General features: G+C 36.8%; 1 protein-coding gene and 1 long non-coding RNA gene across 6 annotated transcripts in view; both read left to right on the top strand.

Annotated features, from left to right (window-relative positions):
- The window catches only part of LOC144975467 (uncharacterized), a 59,062-nt gene extending 57,444 nt beyond the window's left edge, over positions 1-1,618 (top strand). For all 4 annotated transcript variants that reach the window (XM_078919575.1, XM_078919577.1, XM_078919573.1 and 1 more), the window contains one exon: positions 1-1,618. This exon is cut by the window's left edge and continues 1,398 nt beyond it. The gene's annotated coding sequence lies outside the window, so the exon portion shown is untranslated.
- A 6,210-nt stretch (positions 1,619-7,828) lies between these two features.
- On the top strand, positions 7,829-20,946 carry LOC144975752 (uncharacterized). Of its 2 annotated transcripts, none has more exons than XR_013645984.1 (3): positions 7,829-7,882; positions 15,474-15,660; positions 20,809-20,946. It is a non-coding gene; the product is annotated as an uncharacterized LOC144975752 (long non-coding RNA). The 2 variants fall into 2 exon arrangements; XR_013645983.1 differs by lacking the exon at positions 7,829-7,882 and adding an exon at positions 11,353-11,403.
- The last annotated feature ends 254 nt before the right edge of the window (positions 20,947-21,200 follow it).

Below are 21,200 nucleotides of genomic sequence, written 5' to 3'. Positions count from 1 at the left end.
GTCACCGCGAATCGACAGATGTCGACGAGAGAAGTTCTGTTTAGATGTACAGATATTTGCTCCGCGTCGGATCTGGGACAACACGCACACACACACACACACACACACACACACACACACCTACACACCACCACCATCACACCAGCGCCACACACAAACACACAGCACAAATAAGTGAGTGAACTTCACTCACTCACTCAATAGAGAAAGACCCTCCTCCGTAGTTTGAAGTAAGAGTAAGAGGGACTTTAGTGAAAACTAATCACCCACTATGATTCGTCAACACGGCGACAGGAAAATATCAGGCAGCACCTGATATAATCGGGAGCTGAGGCGAATACCCGTCGGACGATATTGAAATTCCTCGTTTACACGCTCAGTTTTCATGAGTTTTGGTCAATTATCCAAAATTTGTGGAAATCCGACGGACCGCATACGAAAAGTCTGAATGTCTAAATGGGCCAAATGTCGAGGCAGGCTGATCTTTTGGGATTTTATTTTTATTCTATTTTTTATTCTTATGTCTTCATTCTAACCTTGTCGTGTTCTATGTTATATGTCTTGTAACGCAGACGAGAGTTCAAAGCAGAAACACATACCTTATGAAGAATATATACATTTAACTATCGGGTAACCAGTGTGTGCAGTAATAGTAGCACGTCTGACTGGTCATCATGAGGTCTGAGGTTCGATACTCAGTCCAGGCAGGCTGATCTGTTTTCGGATGTTTCTCTCTTGAACCTTTTGTTCCGGCTTTGTCTAGCACGCAGCTATTGGCCCTGATACAATATTGGTGTAATGTACGACTGTACGATTCTTTCATCTGTTTATATTTATTAAACGAGTTATTTTTATCGTACCCAATAACACAATGAGCTTGCGAGTATGTGTTATTGCAAGATAGAAAATATAACGAGTTTAATAAATACAAAGAAATGAAAGAATACATTTATTCTACCCCTACAAATAATATTATTAGATAATTTGCAACCAATTGTATGGTGTTAGTGCTTCTATTCACCATAATTTGTATCTTTCTCCTTCTGCTTGAATGACAATTTGACCCAACTAAATAAAAATTGGATTTGTATTCATGCACATCAAAATATTATTTATAATTACCAATCAGCTTATTCAACGATTACGTATTTACTAAGAAATGATAGGGTTTTCCAATGAGAGGTTTGAAATAATGTAATTTATAGCTCGTTCTTTGAGCATTTTTATTATTACAATGAGACCTGTAAATTATCATGAAATTACACGATTACTGTGAAATCATTTTCAATTAAAATGCATATCGATGGTCGGCGGATCAAACCTCTGAAGTCTCGATTTCCACGATGGGCGAATCAAAAGTCTGGAATCTACATACGCGCATTGCCCACCATGTTTTATTTCATTTTTAGGCGAATCAGACCTTTGTTGTTCAGTGATCTGATCCGCCCAAAACTAAAAATAAAATGGTGCTCAAAGCTCTTGTATAGACTTCAGAGGTTTGATCCGCCGATAGTGAAAATTGGGGACTTCAGAGGTTTGATCCGCCGACCATTCATATTTGATTTTAAAACATGTGCTGTATTTGCTGTGTGAACAAAACGAGTAAACATCAGTTGGAAAAAGCCATTGTTTTAAACTGAGTTGTTTTTGTAAACAAATCAGTGCGTCAAGTTGAACAAAATGACCAATCGAGATGTTAGATATTTCAAAAGCTGTGAACACTTTTCACTATGTGGGTCACTTTGAGCACATTTTGCAATGTACCAATGACCCCGAGCACATGGAAAGGGACTATAGATCATGCCCATTGATATTCAAATTTTAGTTCCTTTTTTTAAAAAAACTTGAGCTTGAGCTTTTATATAGCGCAATATCCACGAACATTGCTCAAAACGCTTTACAAGGGGTTCCTAATCAACAGCAACCCGTAACATATAGATCGAAACATGACGCCTGTTCGTCGATATTACAATTTTTTCCGACAGAGACGACGCTGTTAACGGCCTAGTACTCATTTTACACCTGAGTACGGTGGGAGAATGTGAGTAAAGAGCCTTTTTCAAGAACTCAACTATGCGCCGAGCGATGCTAGAACCCAGGACCTTCCGATCATACCACTAGACCACATAGCCGCACAATCATTTGTGACCAATCGTGCCAAAATGGTATTATGTCCTGCTGCTTCCAGATGCTCAAATTGAACCCGAAGAAAAGCAGTCATTCGGAGACATTAAGCCCATGGAGTCGGATAATATCCCGGTTTCTATGGAGTAAAATGGACAGTACTAGTTGCAAGTCATTGACTAGAACGCTAGTCTATCACATAGTACTTTCCGCCACACCTAACAGACCCAGCTGTCAGTTGGACAGAGGGCCAGAAAATGACTGCGCCGATCGATCCATATCCCTTTCGCTTGTGAAGCTCTCTGTGACGTGCTCTATTAACTGAACTATTGGGACCGTGATAGGGAAGAAAAGTCATGAAATCAAACCCGCTACTCTTTTGGCCCCTAAATCATTGGGAGTGTGACTTATACTGAAGGAATTATATAAAGGTGGCTTGACGAAAGAAGTGAACAGAGAAATGCATGGTGACTCAGGTGGCCGGAGACTGCCCAGTTTGTCACAGACCCAGTTTGTCACAGGCCCAGTTTGTCACAGACCCAGTTTGTCACAGACCCAGTTTGTCACAGGCCCAGTTTGTCACAGACCCAGTTTGTCACAGGCCCAGTTTGTCACAGGTTCCAGATTTGACCAATCTGATTTCTTTGCCTTCCCTTTTTAGACCAAAAATGACGTCCAAATACTTGAGTTTTATGCTGTCCTGCATAAAAGAAATTAAGATAGCAGTTTCTTTGTTTTACTCTAAAATATTTTGTATGCCTACATTAATTTGTTCCCTTCAATTTACTCTTCACATAACTCCCAGTTGTATTGGGCACGTTTCTCACACAAACTATGTGAATCTGTGACACACAGAGCCTCTGACAAACTGGTTACCTACCAGGTGGCCAAGTCATTCTCCCCTTAGAAAATAAGGAAAACTAGATACAAATATTTCTAATGGTTTTAGACTAGAAAGTCTCTGAAGTCCTGAAAGAGTTATAGATACACTTCATTTTACAGTGGCCTCATTGTAATGATGGGCGACTTTATAGATACACTTCATATTACTGTGGTCTCATTGTAATGATGGGCGACTTTATAGATACACTTCATTTTACTGTGGCCTCATTGTAATGATGGAGGACTTTATAGATACACTTCATATTACTGTGGCCTCATTGTAATGATGGAGGACTTTATAGATATACTTCATATTACTGTGGCCTCATTGTAATGATGGAGGACTTTATAGATACACTTCATATTACTGTGGCCTTATTGTAATGAGGGGCGACATTATAAATACACTTTATATTACTGTGGCCTCATTGTAATGCAGCTGAGAAAACGAACCACATAAACAGCGGCGTTGCATGCTTACAGTATAAAGTGGTGCCAGACGAAAATTGACTTACACGTGTTGTATTTGTAAATATAAAAGAAAGGAAACAAATTAAAGAAAATACATACTTACATACTTGTAAAGTAAATTTGCATGGTGATGTTTCTTACCCTGCAGATCTTTTCAATAGTTTGTTTATGGAAATCAGGAACGAATATATTGATTGGAGTTTGGACAATGAGGGAAATGGCTAAAGGGACACATGCAGATATTGAATGTCAATCAAACAAAAGGTAATTTCAAAACTTACAAAGCGTAAGAATGTAAAAGGCCCCATTCCCCTTCGGAAATCAAATAATAATAATAATAATAATAATAATAATAATAATAATAATAATAATAATAATAATAATAATAATAATAATAATAATAATAATAATAACAATAATAATAATAACAATAATAATAATAATAATAATAATAATAATAATAATAATAATGACGATGATGATGACGATGATAATGATGATGATAATGATGACGTCGACGATGATGATAATAATATTAACAATATTAATACTAATTTTTACACCTGAGTACGGTGAGAGAATGTGAGTAAAGAGCCTTTTCCAAGGACTCAACTATGCGCCCAGCGCGAGGCTCGAACCCAGGACTCTCCGATCCGAAAGCGAGTGTCATACCACTAGACCACATAGCCGCATGATGATGATGATGATGATGATGATGATGATGATAATGATGATGATGATGATGATGATGATGATTTGATGACGTCGACGATGATGATAATAATATTAACAATATTACTACTACTACTACTACTACTACTACTACTACTACTACTACTACTACTACTACTACTACTACTACTACTACTACTACTACTACTACTACTAAAATAATAATAATAATAATAATAATCACAACAATAATAATAAAACAATAATAATAATAATAATAATAATAATAATAATAATAATAATAATAATAATAATAATAATAATAATAATAATAATAATAATAATAATATTAATAATAATAATAATAATAATAATAATAATAAAATAATAATAAAATAATAATAATAATAATAATAATAATAATAATAATAATAATAATAATAATAATAATAATAATAATAATAATAATAATAATAATAATAATAATAATAATAATAATAATAATAAATAATAATAATAATAAATAATATAATAATAATTTAAAAATAATAATAATAATAATAATAATAATAATATATGATAATGATAATAATAACAATAATAATAATAATATAAATATATATATAATAATAATAATAATAATAATAATAATTATAATAATAATAATAATAATAATATTAATAATAATCAACAAAAAAATACATACATCAATCATATCATATATCATATATATAATAATATCATCATCATATATCATCATACGCTCATCATCATCATCATCATCACATCATCATCATCATCATCATCATCATCATCATCATCATCATCATTCATCATCATCATCATCATCCATCATATCAATCAATCATATCATCATCATCTATCCATCATCATATCATCATCATCATCATCATCATCATCATCAACATATACATCATATCCAATCATCATCATATCATCAATCACAATCATCTCATCATCATCATCATCCATATCATCATCTCATTCATCATCATCATCATCATCTCATCATCATCATCATCTCATCATCACTCATCATTCATCATCATCATCATCATCATCATCATCATCATCATCATCATCATCATCATCATCATCATCATCATCATCGTCGTCGTCGTCGTCGTCGTCATCATCATCATCATCATCATCATCATCATCATCATCATCGTCGTCGTCGTCGTCATCATCATCGTCGTCATCATCATCACCGTCATCGTCATCATCATCATCATCGTCATCATCATCATCATCATTATCATCATCATCATCATCACCATCATCATCTTCATCATCATCATTATTTTTCTTCTTCTTCTTCTTCTTCTTCTTCTTCTTCTTCTTCTTCTTCTTCTTCTTCTTCTTCTTCTTCTTCTTATTATTATTAATATTATTATTATTACTATTATTGATTAAAGTTACAGATTACTGGATGACTGCCATGGTACATTTTTGAAGGTTGTTTATCAAATGTCAATCGATATTGTTAAATGCAAAACAGACATCGCCACAAGCTGAAATGCTTACATTAAGACTATGTCTAGGTTTTTATCTGGTTTAGGGTGTATTTGGTTTGCCAAGAATACTTTTTCCATGTTTGGGTCACCATGACATTATCACAGGTTGTTGCGGTGTGGGATTGCAGGTGTGTTGCTCATGATGTTTTTTAAAAATCTCTTTTTAAATATGATCTTGCTTGATTTGTTCACAAATACATAATTTATATATAAACAAAAACCAAAGAATGAAAATGAAATTAGTTTTGTTTGTCTGGGTCACCTTGACATTACCAGTAAAACGATATTTTGATATTTGTATTTTATAGAGACAACGTTTTTTTTTTTTTTTTTTTTTTTTACAACGTATCTTATTCTTATTCATGAGTGTAACAAGTAAGGAACCTTTTACAAGAACCAACCCTTTCGACGTGTGTTGTTGAAGAACATTCCTCTCTAAATAAATTGTTACTACTGTAAAGCATTTGGCAGCCTACATCGAAACGGTCTTTGGATATTAATAAGACACTATGGAATCCCTGCAAAGATGTCCAGATTGATCGAGATACCCTATGAGAGATTGACTTGTCAGGTAATTCGTGGAGTGAAACTTACTCCCGCATTTGATGTGAAAATTGGAGTGCGACAGGGCCGCCTTTCTAACACTTTCAGTTCCTGCCCTCCATCGACTGAATCACGAGAGAAACAGCAAATAGAGAGAGAAACGGAATTCAAGGGAGTCTCTGAACTTAATAAAAATGGCTGTCTAAAAGCAATAACAACGGGTTCAGTGACGTCAACTTCATTCTTTCAATTGATGCTCTGTGTTAAAGTAAAACCCTCACAAAGTACGCCAGCCAGAAATAACGCTCCAGTCCACAAATCTATATGGAATCTTAAACGTCTATAGTCTAATATAATTTAATGAGAACTAATCACAAAAATGGGTGTCTAAAAACAATAACAAAGAGATGAATGACGTCAATTTGGTTCCTACTATACATATCCAATAACTTTACTCTCTCCATCCGCTCTGTCCTCCTTCAATACATATGTATATATTTTCTCTCTGATCACTTTCTTGTGTGGCTATGCATGTGGTCGTGTGGTATGACACTCGCCTTCGGATCCGAAGGTACTGGGTTTGAGTCCTGCTCTGAGTGGCGCATAATTGAGTCCGTGAAAAGGACTCTTTACTCGCATTCTTTTGTTCCCTTATTCACGAGTAAGATGAATACCTCACTATTTACAACTTCGTTTCTGTCGGCAAAAATGTGATATCGCCTAACAGGGGTCATGTCTCGTCTAACATGTTTTGTTGTTGGTCAAGGACCCTTATAAATTGATTTGAGCACCTTTAGTGAATATAGCGGTGTATATAGCGCAAGTTTTTTGTTTTCTTGTTTATGTATTTTTTTCTTTTTTTTTTTTGTATACAGCATTTCTCTCTCTCTCTCTCTCTCTCTCTCTCTCTCTCTCTCTCTCTCTCTCTCTCTCTCTCTCTCTTTGTCTCTCTCTTTCTCTCTCTCTCTCTCTCTCCCTCTCTCTCTCTCTCTCCCTCTCGACATGTTACATTATTATAGCTATTACTACTTATGATGCAAAATCCTTGGACGATTATCGATGCTATGAGTTTAGGTAAAATGCTCACAACATCCGCCACCCGGAAATAATGTACCGACACACAAAATTACGAGAAAGAAAGAGAGAGAGAGAGAGAGAGAGAGAGAGAGAGAGAGAGAGAGAGAGAGAGAGAGAGAGAGAGAGAGAGAGAGAGAGAGAGAGAGAGAGAGAGAGAGATTTGGGTCGTTTGTTTGAAGAGTTTTTACTGCGCTTGTAACACTGGTTGCAGTAGCATTGGTGGTGGTAGGCATTTTCCATTGAGGATTTTGAACATTTCAAACTTGTGGGTTTGGTGTTTGAAAGCGGCCATTAGGAGATGATAATTCTTGGTGATATGCAATTTCCTGGTGATCAACGGCTTCATCCTAATGCTATCTTTTCTTTAAACTTTAACACAATCATCTCCCAACGTTTGTAAACCTTATCCGGTTAATCGGGATAAAGTATTATCTACACTTCCCGATTATATCGTATGCAGTCACGGTTGATGATTTAAATATTAAATGATTTGTTTTGTCATTAGTTCTATTGTATAAAATTGCACATCTCCACACTGATGAAGTCATTTTCTACGCAATCTGACGACACGAAATGTAAGACCCTCTTTTATACTTTATTTCTTGTAATCACTTTGCTTCATGTTTCATCACTTTGCTTCATGTTTTTCTACTTTGCTTTATTTTAGGAATCTGAAAGATGTTTGAACTATAAGAAGATTGGGATTAGATTTGCCTTATATAATTTAAGTGTGGAATTCCGTGTCCTGTTTTTGCTTTTATATATCCAGTCTTGCCATTGCTTTCGTTGCCATTGTTAGTCTGTTTTTAACTGCAGTTGTTGATCGGCCATCTTTGGTGATTTTTCGCCTATAATATTATTATGACAATCTAATATAAATATATATGTATTCTGTGTTTACTTGATAAAGGCCAAGGGCCGAAACGTCGTTTGTTTTGTGTTTTTCAGTCATGAGTCAGATTTACTCCCTCTATCTTTATCTCCATTTTATTGACTTATTTGGGCACCTCTATATAAGTTTGATGTTGTCATTGCTATTCACCATCACTGTGCTTTTTGCTTTATTTAAATCCGTTCCAATGCAGTTGATTTGATCACCAGTCTGATAGTGAGATCTTGTCATTCTTTATAACTTCATGTCAAAAGGTCAGTGTATTCAGCAAATCTGAAGTTATTGATAGTTTTCCCCTCAATAAAAATAGTTGACGGGAAGTGGTGTAAACTTTGAATCATTGATTTTCTCCAGGAATAGATTGGAAACGACAACAGGAAGTAAACAGCACTCCAACTGATGTTTTGAAGAACTGACAATTCTGGTTGTTAATAAGAACAGCACTGCTACGACTTTTGTAAAGAGCCTCTATCAATTATACCAGATCTTCCGTTTTGAATTCCCGTACTATAATCCATCGTGCCGTACTCAATCAAAAGCCTTCCGAAAGTCAATAAAATTATGGAAAAGATCTCTTTGATGTTACACATACTTTTAATTAAGATTCTACAGTTGAAACTTTCTCGACATTGCCTCTACCAGGTCTAAAACCAGCTTGTTTCTCTGCATAATGTCCTCCCGGCTCATGTTTCAGAAGGTCAAGTCTTATTTCAGTAATACCTTGCTAGCAGATCAGTCTGATTGACCTTTGGTTTTGACATTGTCGAGATTTGTCTTTTTCTTTGGGAGGGGGGGGGGGGGGGGGGGGTGATAAGTGATTAGACATTTTGTTGACCATTCTTTTGTCTGCCAGATACTTGTGACAGATCGTTTGTCACCTTCATGTTTTATGAGTTCTGCTGAGATTTTATCCAATCCAGAAGATTTATGATCTGGGAGGTTGTGAATTCTTATTCCTCTAATTCTCTAAACACTGGCATTGGTGAAAGTTCTGTCTTTTGGAATTTGTTCTTAGTTATATTGGTATCAGGATTGTTTAGATCCCTGCAGTAATCTGTCCATCCATCAATAATTGCTTTGTTTTCTGTCAAAAGCTTTCGTTAGCTGTCTTCAGTAAATGAAGTCCCGGTAGTGTGCTGGGTAGTTAAGTGTTTCAGGCTGTGTACGCTTTCCTTTCGTTATCTCGTTATTAATGTCAATGTATTGTTTATTTATTCAATGTTCTTTGGCATTCCTCATCATGTTCTGTACACGGTAAGCTGTACGATATTCATTTGCGCCTATCTTCATTGATGTGCTTTGTATCCTTTAAGTATCTTCTCTTAAATTAGAATTTTGCTCGATATCTATTTTTCTTTGCCTTTCCAGCATGTTCTCATGTTGAATCACGAAGAATTTGACTGGTGTTTTCCGTGGTATCATTTATGCCAAGGACGACAACACTTAAGGCTGCAAATTTCGCTCTAATCTCAGCTTGAAAAGCTTCGTGAATTTGTGGATCTCTAAGTCTTTCTAACTCAAATTTAATTCGTTGGTTAATTAGTCAGCACTTTTGTCTTTATTTTAGTTTCATGTTAAGAAGCACTGGTCATGATTGCTGCCTATGTCTGCAAAAAGGATCGGTTCTTGTTTTGGACTTGACTTGTTTCGGAGTTAGATTGAAGTCTATTTGATTATGCGTTTTTTCCACCAGGTGCATATCATGTGGTTTTTATTGATGACCTGTATGTGTATGATGTATTTGCGATGGTGAGTCATTTACTTGTTACAAATTTTAGGAGACGATGGACCCTATCATTGGTCTCCCCTTATCCAAATCTTTCGACTATGACAGCCCAAAGTTTGAAAGCACCCAGTCCAATTATGGCATTGAAGTCTTCCTGTACAATAATCACATGTTTCTTAGAGGTTGATTTGATGGTATTTTTCAATTCTTCATAGAATTCTTCATTTCTGTTATCTTTGTAATCGGATGTCGGTGCATAAATTTGAATGATGGTCAGAAATTTTGGTTTTCCTGATACGCTTATTAACATGATTCTGTTAGAAATTGGGGTGAAGCTCATCACGTTCACAACTCTTTCTTCTTCACTTTGCATTGGATTCCATGTTTATTTATGTTGTCTTGGCCGCTGAACTAAACATTGTTCTCATTTCACGTTGTTGTTTCTCCTATACATGTCCATCTCCTAGGCCAATAATGTCCCACATGTAATTTCTCAGCTCATGTTCAATGTCATTAACTTTACCGCAATCATCAAGTTTTCGGATATTCCATGTTTAGATTACCATATTATTTGTTTTTAGTATTTTTATTGGCTTTGAGTTTGGGTTGGTGCCAGTAGCTAATTTGTCTTAAAAAAAAAAAAAAAAATTGAGCATTTATATAGCGCAATATCCACTTAACGTGCTCAATGCGCTTTACATCTCCAACCTGGCACTGTTTGAATGAAATGGAAGCCTCGGACGTTGGTAATCCGATCCGGCATGGAAGATCTGACTTTTTCACTCTCTCATGTCTTTGTTTTGGGGTTTGGAGACAGTCCAGTGGCGCCAATTCCCCCCTCCCCCCCCCCAAGCCTCCTACTGGAATAATGAACTCTCCAGCTCCTCATATGTGTTTCGCCTGCCAGCAGAACCGGTTAACGGGGAGTGGCTGGGTCATCGGTTGGGACCCCGAGTCAATTGTGAGAGTTATTGGCATGGTGAGGATCAGTGCCTGTTACCTTACCTCACCGGAGTTCCGTCTCCCTACAGAGGTTGAATGTCATGGAACGCCATTCTTCACGCTCAAGGGCCATTACCGAGCAGTCGATTATCATTTTGCCAGTTGTTGCCTCCACATCTCCTATCCAGGATTCCTTGGTTTACCCCGTACCTTTCTGTCAGCTACTTTTCCTTCTTGCACTGATTTTTGGATGGTGTTGTGTCTCCGAATGTCTCCATAATAGGTCAGTTTTCTCATTTTAATTTCTGCCAACAGTTTTCTGGACTTTTGGCCTGCATCAATAGAACCAGAATGTTTGATTTATTTCTGGTCCATGTTACTCTCAGAATTCTTCGGTATACCCACGTCGCTTGTTATCTACCTATAAAAATAGTATGCAGTCAATTTTATTTGCACAAGTTGATAATTTAAATATCAAAAATTACCCATCGCCACACTGATGAAATCATGTTCTCCGCAGTCTGACGACACGAAATGTAAGACCCTCTTTTATACTTTATTTCTTGTAATCACTTTGCTTCATGGTTTTCTGCTTTGCTTTATTTTCGGAATCTGAAAGATGTTTGAAATGTTGAAATACATTGTTATCTTAGATTATTATTTTCTTTATCTGAAATCATTTTATATTTTTTTTCTAATTCAAATGAATAGTATTCAAATATAGAATTCAAATGAATAGTATTCAAATATAGAATTCAAATGAATAGTATTCAAATATAGAATTCAAATGAATAGTATTCAAATATAGAATTCAAATGAATAGTATTCAAATATAGAATTCAAATGAATAGTATTCAAATATAGAATTCAAATGAATAGTATTCAAATATAGAATTCAAATGAATAGTATTCAAATATAGAATTCAAATGAATAGTATTCAAATATAGAATTCAAATGAATAGTATTCAAATATAGAATTCAAATGACGAGTAAAAATCATGCTTCAACCCGCAGTTGTCTGACATATTTGGGCTGTCACCTTCAATTCTTCTTTCAGGCCTGAGAATTTTCCGCCATTTGGTGGTTTATCTCCGCCAATCACCATCGCAATTCCACCTTTTAAAAAGACTCACCACAACCACTACATCAAAATCCCTACCAACACCGGTACTACAAATACCACCACATCCTCATCCCTACAACCACCACTACAACAACCAACATTACAACAACCACCAAATCATCATTCCTTTATTGTTGTGTTTTTGACGGGACCGCAGATAAAGAATATTGTGGAATCACTCATCTGAGAAGCGTTAAGTGATTAAATGTGAGAGAACAATTTATTACTGAGTATAAGTAGAATATATACAAATATATCGCAAAAACATTGTAAGTATAATAAACATGATAAATAACTCAAGTATGGAAAGTAAGGAACAAAGAGTGCATCCTTCTCTAGGGCATGCCACTCGGATAATTGTAAGCACAAATAATATTTTAAACAATGGACTTAATGAATAATAACTAATTAAGCTGTAACTAAAATATATTAGCTAATAACAAGGGCGGCAACTCTTCCCTTGCTCCATGTAGAAGTCCATAACACCTATCACCACTTCTACTACAACCACCACCATATCATCGTACCTACCACTACTACTACTACTACTACAACTACTACTACTACTACTACTACTACTACTACTACTACTACTACTACTACTACTACTACTACAACCACCATCACATAATCATCCCTACCAGCATTACTACTACAACCACCACCACATCATCATCCCTACCACCACCACTACTACAACTACCACCACATCATCCTGTCATGATAATCTTCCGCAGAATAAGGGGTTTGGGGATTTTCTTTGAAATATTCTGCTGTTTTTGCATTGTCAAACATTTTTCTATGAAAAGCACCCAGGTGGCTCCACGGTAGGTTAATCGATGAAAAAATCACCATCATGTCTTGTGTCAAATTTTGACACATGTGCTCATTGCATAAATTTTGGTGACACTCGCATTTTTATGGCGTCAGCCAGGTTGACACCAGATGTCAAAAGTGACACAATGCCAGTTATGACCTTGGATGAATAGATGTTGGGTAAGAATTGAAAAAAAAATCAATTCATAACTCTCTCTCTCTCTCTCTCTCTATCTCTCTCTCTATCTCTCTCTCTATCTCTCTATCTCTCTCTCTCTCTATCTCTCTCTATCTCTCTATCTCTCTCTCTCTATTTCTCTCTCTCTCTCTCTCTCTCTCTCTCTCTCTATCTATCTATCTCTCTTACCCACTTGCTCAAATTATTTTTAATAAGATATGCTGTTTTCCCTTTCTTTGAACAGACTATGTTTTGCAAGCTGTTAGATATTCATGAGTCTAATTTATAAACTGTATAACCACCAGGTTGCAGGTATTGTAGTGTGCTTTGTAAAGTAAAAACAAATACTTTCTAGCCTTTGGGATTTGTGACATTATCTCATTCGTCTGTGGTGTTTCATTCATCCTGCTTTCTTGATAAAGAGGAAACCCGAAACGTCCATTTTATCTGTTTTTTGTATATTAAATTGAAGCTTACATTCAAATTCACATTGTTATTTATTTCTTCCAGCTTCGAGCAGCATCATTTACACTACCACTACTACTACAACCACCACCACATCATCAACCCTACCACCACTACTACTACAACCACCACCATATCATCAACCCTACCACCACTACAACTACAACCACTACCACATCATCAACCCTACCACCACTACAACTACAACCACCAATACATAGTCATCACTACCACCAATACAACTACAACCATCACCACATCATCATCCCTGCAACTACCACCACATCAATCCTACCACAGCTACTACAACTACCACCACATCATCATTCCCAGAACAGCTACAACTACAACCACCACCACATCATCAACCCTACCACCACTACAACTACAACCACCAATACATAGTCATCACTACCACCAATACAACTACAACCATCACCACATCATCATCCCTGCAACTACCACCACATCAATCCTACCACAGCTACTACAACCACCACCACATCATCATTCCCAGAACAGCTACAACTACAACCACCACCTCATCATCATCAATACCACCACTATTACTACAACCACCACCAGATAATCATCCCTACCATCATCATTACTACAACCACATACTGTTGTATCTACATTTTTACCTTTTGAAATTTCTACAATACAAGTGGTGTCAGAAATTGCTGCAAGATGCATTATTTTGGATTGCATGTAAATTTTTAATGAAATTCATTCAAATCTATAAGTTATCGTTGCGTGGATGGGTCTTGATCAACGCGCTGAAAAATGTCCTCTTTTTTGTAACCAGCCATTCTCACCCCTGTCTTGTCTTATCGACTTTACTTTTCTCCCTAGATTTTCTGTAGCTTTATATTGTCTTAAGTCTGAGCATTTTATAAAACATACATAGTGCAATATCCACTAAACATGCTCAAAGAGCTTTACAAGGGATCCTAGCCATCAGCAACACTTAACACTTAACGAGGTGTGACGCCTGTTAGGCGAGATTACGATTCGGACAGATACAACGCTGATGACGGTCAGGTACTTATTTTACACCTGAGTATAGTGAGAGAATGTAAGTAAAGAGACTTTTCCAAAGATTCAACTTTGCACCATTCAGAGAGTGTCTTAAACAACACTAAGTCAAACTCCTTATTCAAACAAACAAATAAACCAAAGCAGGACTGGAAATCCAGATGTGGTATTCAAAGTACCATGGCCTGACTGCTCAAATTTTCTATTATCCGAATAGTTTGAAATAAAAAATATTCTATCATTGAAAGGATAAAATATTCATTAGACGCTGTGAGCACATAATGCAGTGCATGGGTTATGCCGGCCAAGTCACTTTCCTGTATTCTTTGAAGTTGAGACAGGAACTGTGATTTGCAAGGGATAAACAGGGAGTATCAATTTTCACCCCCAAGAGAAAATGTCAATGTCAAATATAGATAATGAAGGAAAAACATGACTAAGTACCATATTTCTTTAGCAAACTGATTGTTCTTTAACATCAATGAACGAGGAAGAAATGTTGAGAACAACAATATATCAGTGACTGTTCAAAGTTTGTTTTTGAGTTTGCTCAAAACAACAAAAATTGACATTCCCTGTTTTTCCCTTGCACCCTTCATTGATTTTACTAGATGTTTCTGTAACTTTAGATTACTCTGGTTATATGGTAACCCTGCCGGCATAGCTCGCAAGATCACTTAGACACGCTAACTCTCCGACCACACCCATAAGATGGATGACGACGACGACGACGACGACTACGATGATGATGATGATGATGATGATGATTATGATGCTGATGATGATGATGATGATGATGATGATGATGATGATGATAATGATGACGACGAAGGCGATGATGAGGATGATGATGATGATGATGATGATGATGATGATGATGATGATGATGATGGTGATGATGATGATGACGATGCCGATAATGATAGTCATAATGATAAGTAAACTATTAGGTGTTTTTTAAAACCGTTTTTCATTTCTGTTTCAGAGGCTCAAATAAATAAAGGATGAATTTTATAAAAGTCCTATATTCTACATTTGCTGTCATCCTTGTTTGGGGATTCCATCAGACTGACGGACAAACGAGATGCTGTTTTCCTCCTAAACATAGCGCTACATTTATGTTTAACGACAACCCCAAATATACATTCCCGAAGGAAAATATAAATTCTTTGGTATGGTAAATTTTCCATCATCATCATCATCATCATCATCATCATCATCATCATCATCATCATCATCATCATCATCATCATCATTATCATCACCACCATTTCTTGCGGGATTTCAGTTGCCGACTACTTACACGTATTTTTGAAAACTAAAAAGAAAGCGAAAATGAGACAAAAATTCTCAAAATCAAATTTTTATCTGATTTATTCAGAGCAAGCATTTTGAAAATTGGTACAACATGATTCAGCGGACAACTTATTTTCTTGCACAAGACTGAAAGACGGGATAATTTTACAACCAAACGTAACTTTTACCATAAATTTGAAATCAGTCGACGATAACAAACAAGGGGTCTGTACTATTCAAGTACAACACCGGATCTAAGATATTCAAACACCGAGTAGTTCTCATACTACCAAAGTAGCCGGCAACCAGAGCGGGCGGTCACGATATAAGAAAGGTCAATCTTTTCCCCTATCTTTTCACCTCGATTTATGCCATCGAGGAGTCCAAAATGATGTACATAATTAATGTTTTCTTAATGATTAATGGTGATAATTGATTTAAATGATATAATTTTTGTCGCCAAGACAATTTCAATTATAATTACGAATATATTAGAATTGGGTTTATAAAATAAATAAAATAAAATAAAATTCCCTTTATTCATCCCATAATGGCTATTTGTCTGTAGGGTCTATTCCAAGTGAAGACTGGAATAACACAGATGTCAACTGCAGTGCAGCGCCGCACATTGAGATAGTGCTTGGTGACTTGCTCAAGGCCACACAGTGCAACGGTGGTGATCGAAGTAAAGAGCGTTCCGCTGAGCCACGCAGTATCTTGTTACCGACTTCTACGATCCGCTGCGTGAATTCGGATGATCCGGGATTCATTCACTTATTCATTACTGCCACACCATGTACAGTGTGTTAACTAAACAAAGTGCTTTATTATAAAAGCTTTTGTCTATTCTTGGTAAAATTTGATCTTATGGTGTATTTTTGGATCCCGTCACAGTTTTTTACTCCAAATACATCTAAAATCCATCGCTTTCCTTTTGATTCACGATGGTTTTATTTGTCAAATTACTATTTAAAACTCCATCTCATTTTAAACAATAGTGGCGGGTAAATGTGTCCGTAAATATCAATCAAGTTGAAAACAAATTGTCTAATATTGCGACGATTCCAAACCTTAGCTAGCCCATAAATCGTCCAAATGTCAAAAACTCAAGATTTAAGAAAAATCACGTCCAAGTGTAACACGCGGTAAAAACTATATTTGTCCAAATGCCTTAATTCTATGATGTCGTTAAGTCTAACTTAAAATTTAAAAAAATAAAAATGTCTACAACCTCTGACGGATGGCCCCATATCCAACCCAAGACTCTCCAACCCCACATTGATGATTATGTCTAACACCTCTGACGAAGTAGTAGAAGCGTATGGCTACATCTCTACACTGGAAGTCTCCAGCCAGGCTTTAAATTCGTTACCGCAGTTGAGGACAGCCTCGAAATCTCCCGCCAATCTCGTCACAGGGCAGTGTAAGTCTGCTGTCTCTGGCGTTCCCTGACAGTGGGGACAGTAGGCTGATTCCCTCAGATCCCATTGATGCATGTTTCCAGCAGTCCTGCCGTGGCCTGTCTGTAGTCGTTTTGAGGCAACTCACTGTTTTCTATTGTCATTCCTGAAGCCTGGCAAAAGTTCCTTTGGGTCTTTGGTTACCTCACCTCCCTCGGGCATGTTATGTGTCCAATTTTTTCTCCAGGTTTCCCCAATATTGATGTTTTTTTTTTAGTTCTGAGTAGTAGAAGGGCTTTCTGGATTTGAGTCGTAATGTTCTGGGAGCTTCATTTGTTATGGTTTTTAATGGGGTAATTAGGGTGAGTTCTTTCAGTTTGTGAGCTACTTTTAGGTTGCTTCATCTCGCCTGAGTTCTGGTGGCGCGGTTGCACTTATAGTTGGGAGCCAAGGGATTGGTTTTTTATTTGAGGCATCCTGTTATTATGAGCATGTATTCTCGGAGTTGATATCGAGAATTTTCGTGTGGGGGCTTCTTGTCCAAACAGGAGCGTTCTTAGGACTTGTGTGTTGCTCCCGAGGTGGTCCCGCTAATTTTGTAAGTAAGCATTTTCTTCTTGCAATTCTGTTTGCTGTTCCTTCAATATGTATTTGTAGTTAAGATGCCTGTCGAGGGTGACAACTAGGTATTTTGGATTTCTGTTCGCTGGCAGGATATTTCCATGAACTAATATGTTAAGGAGTTTGATGGGCTGTCTGACGTTCAAATGATTTTGTTGTGTTCATCTTCAAATGCCATTGGTCGAAATACTCCTTTTGCTTTGATATTTCCTGACTGATTGTCTTTTCTATTTCTTCCCAGTCTTTTGATAGATGGGCGAATACCCAGTGGTCTGCATAGCCCAGTTGAAGTGATTGGCTGGCAGGCATGCCACTGATGTAGATGTTGAACAGTGCGGGTGCAATTACTGATCCTTGTGGTACACCGTTCTTTATCATTCTTGTTTTGATTTCTCTTCTCCTAGAATAACATGGAATTTTCTAGGTCCGATTAGGCTTGAGAGGAGTTTGAGAGTTTTCTTGCACGGCATTTTTCTGGCCTATTTTAAAATTAATCCTCCAGTCCAGACTGTACCGTAGGCCGCAGAGAGGTCGATTAGACCGGCCCCAGTCTTTATTTAAAAATATAAAGGATGAAAGTGCCAAAACGTGTTCACTTGTCACTCTTTGTGGTCTAAAACGTGCCTGCTGCACTGGTACCCATTTGTCTACATAAGGGGTGATTCTTGTAAGTAGGATTCTTTCTAGTAATTTGTACAGGCAGCATAGTAGTGATATTGGCTTGTAGCTGGATGGGTCTCTAGCTTGTTTGCCTGGTTTCGGGATGGCAATGATCTTTGATGAGTGAGCATATCTGGATTGATCCCATCTATACCCGTAGCTTTCCCATTTTTCATTTTCTTCAGGCTTCTTTTACTTTATTTGTTGAAACTGGCATTAAGAGGAATAGGCTTTGAGGAGGTTGTGATTTTAATATTCGCTGGTATTCTTTTCTAACATGATTCTCAAAGTTGTGGTTTGGTATGTGCTTTCCTTTTTGTTTTATTTATTTGGCCATTTTATCCACTCCTATGGATGGCGCTGTTCTTATTTGAGATGACCCAGGATATATTATTTTTATTGTTTGCCATACAATACATCTTTCTTTTCGGCTTTCATGCAGAGGCTGTAACAGTTCCTACGCTATATTTTCATCACGGATGTCCTCATACTTCTTTACTACGATTTCTCCAGAAAGGGATATATTGTTTTCGGATAGCTTCATTAACAACCCAAGACTCTCCAACCCCACATTGATGATTACGTCTAACACCTCTGACGGAGTACAAAAGGGAATGCGTTTGTCAAAGATTGTGACCCTTCACGTTTTGAGTCCAGTGCTATAATTATGACAGTTTAAATGAGTATGTATTTTGGTGTGCCAATTGCTGAGAGTAAATACAGCTGCCAATTTTTTAGGCATCATACAAAGGCGTATGTCATATCCCAGCAGGCTGGGACCTTATGTTTATCACGATTTGATCATTGGACTAAAGCATCTAATATACATTCACTCAATTGCTTCGTCGTGGCCATTCAATTTGATTGATTTTACAGATAAAATGTATTGAAAAAACAACACTATCCTGTCATGAAGAGTATGTCAGAGATACACTGAGCGTTAAATTAAGTTGACAAATTTTAATTAACGGTCAATGAAAACCTGTATGTCAACATTTCATGAAAATAGTGATCAAGAAAAGATAATTCAATACGAAATATTCTAACATTACCTTTAAATCAACAAAAAGAAAGAATCAAACTAACAAAGAAAAGCGGACAGGGGTTAAACGACATAACAGAATTTTCAAAGAACGTAAAGGCCAAATTTTGTCAACAAATATATATTCAAACAACGATGTTTGATTAAAATGAAGAGTTAATCGACCTATAACAGCTGATTTTTTTTCTCTACAATTTAATTTTCAAAACAATTGCTGTAATATGAGATTACGTATTGTCATTTCATTGCGGTGAGCTCCAAAAAGGCGCATGTGTCCATTTAAGATTTTGTTGAGGTACGCATTTGCTCAAATGCTTCAATCAAGAAAGACGACTACTGATTGGTGATTATTAGTGATTCCCGTCCATACCATTACGGCACCTCACCACATCGGAGAATACCCTTCAAGGACAAGGGCTATTTTTCCTTTCACCATATCCGCAGTCTGCCATCGGCAAATGTAAGTTTGAAAGAACTTTTATCAGAGAATAAGAGGCAATCCCACTGGGACAGGCATCAGCAATTATAAGCAACGGCTCATTCAAGCCTCCAGACGGTGATTTTGAGTTAGCAGCGTACCAATACATGGACTAAAATCTAGCTTCCCTTTAATGGTCGACAAACAGTTGACATAAAGACATCAAACTGGGCTGCCGTTTCTCTCATGTTGGCGAAGGGAACATCCATGTTGCCCTGGGGTCATGAATTGGTCACTGGCGTTTGTTGTGGATTTCAGTGTACCACAAGGACACACACACACACACACACACACACACACACAGAGAGAGAGATAGATAGATAGATAGATAGATAGATAGAGAGAGAGAGCGATAGCTATTATCTGACTTTGTTAATCTTTAGCAAGTCCCGGCATGACTTTTATATAGCTTAAAGACGTATGAACGAATGGTTTAAGCTTTTACTGACTTCTATACAGCTTGGAGATGGTGTGAATGAATGTTGAACCCTCCCTTATAATCCTCAATGTGATGTCTTAGTACCTACTAAATATAAAGTTCTAGTCGATAATGAGCACAATCAAAGCGGAATTAGAGAAATCCATAACATTAATTGTTTTACTATTCGATTCAAAGAGACAACACGTATTAGGATATCTCGGTCAAACTCTTAATGTCAGATATTCTAACATCTTGTAAATGTAAGCGTATTCTAAAAGACCAGTAACTTACAATGTGGTTTTATAAATAAATTGGACATTATAAATCTGACGATCAGTATCCATGAATATAATAATTCCATTCCAAATACGCCATAGCATTTTACTCTTTCTCACCATTCAGAGCATGTCGGTGACGATTGATCTTGGTAAAAAGTTAGTGTACACTGAAGAAAATAAGGATGGCAAGATTACATCAGTTCTGCATGATGGCATTGGCAATCTTGAATATACATGGTACAATGATGGAACTTGCAAGTAAGCGTGGGATACCATTTCCAAAAAGCAGGCTGGACATTTCTTCTCCTTCTAAAAAAATAAAAATTAATTACCTTTATTCATCCCAAAGGAAACATTTTTCTCCAAGGGAAGACTGGAATATCCAGGTGTCAACCGCAGTGCAACGCCGCAAACTGAGCTGCGGCGAGGTGACTTGCTCAATCAAAAACACAGCGCAGCGGTGGGTGATCTAACTCGGAAGCAAAGACAGTACCGTTCAGCCACTTACCCCTTCTT

Source organism: Berghia stephanieae, chromosome 6, assembly GCF_034508935.2.
Source record: "Berghia stephanieae isolate SIO BIC M18660-M18661 chromosome 6, UCSD_Bste_1.3, whole genome shotgun sequence".
In the NCBI taxonomy this organism is placed as follows: domain Eukaryota; kingdom Metazoa; phylum Mollusca; class Gastropoda; order Nudibranchia; family Aeolidiidae; genus Berghia; species Berghia stephanieae.
The sequence above is the reverse complement of the archived record's forward strand: the minus strand, read 5'-3'. Positions and strand labels throughout refer to the sequence as shown.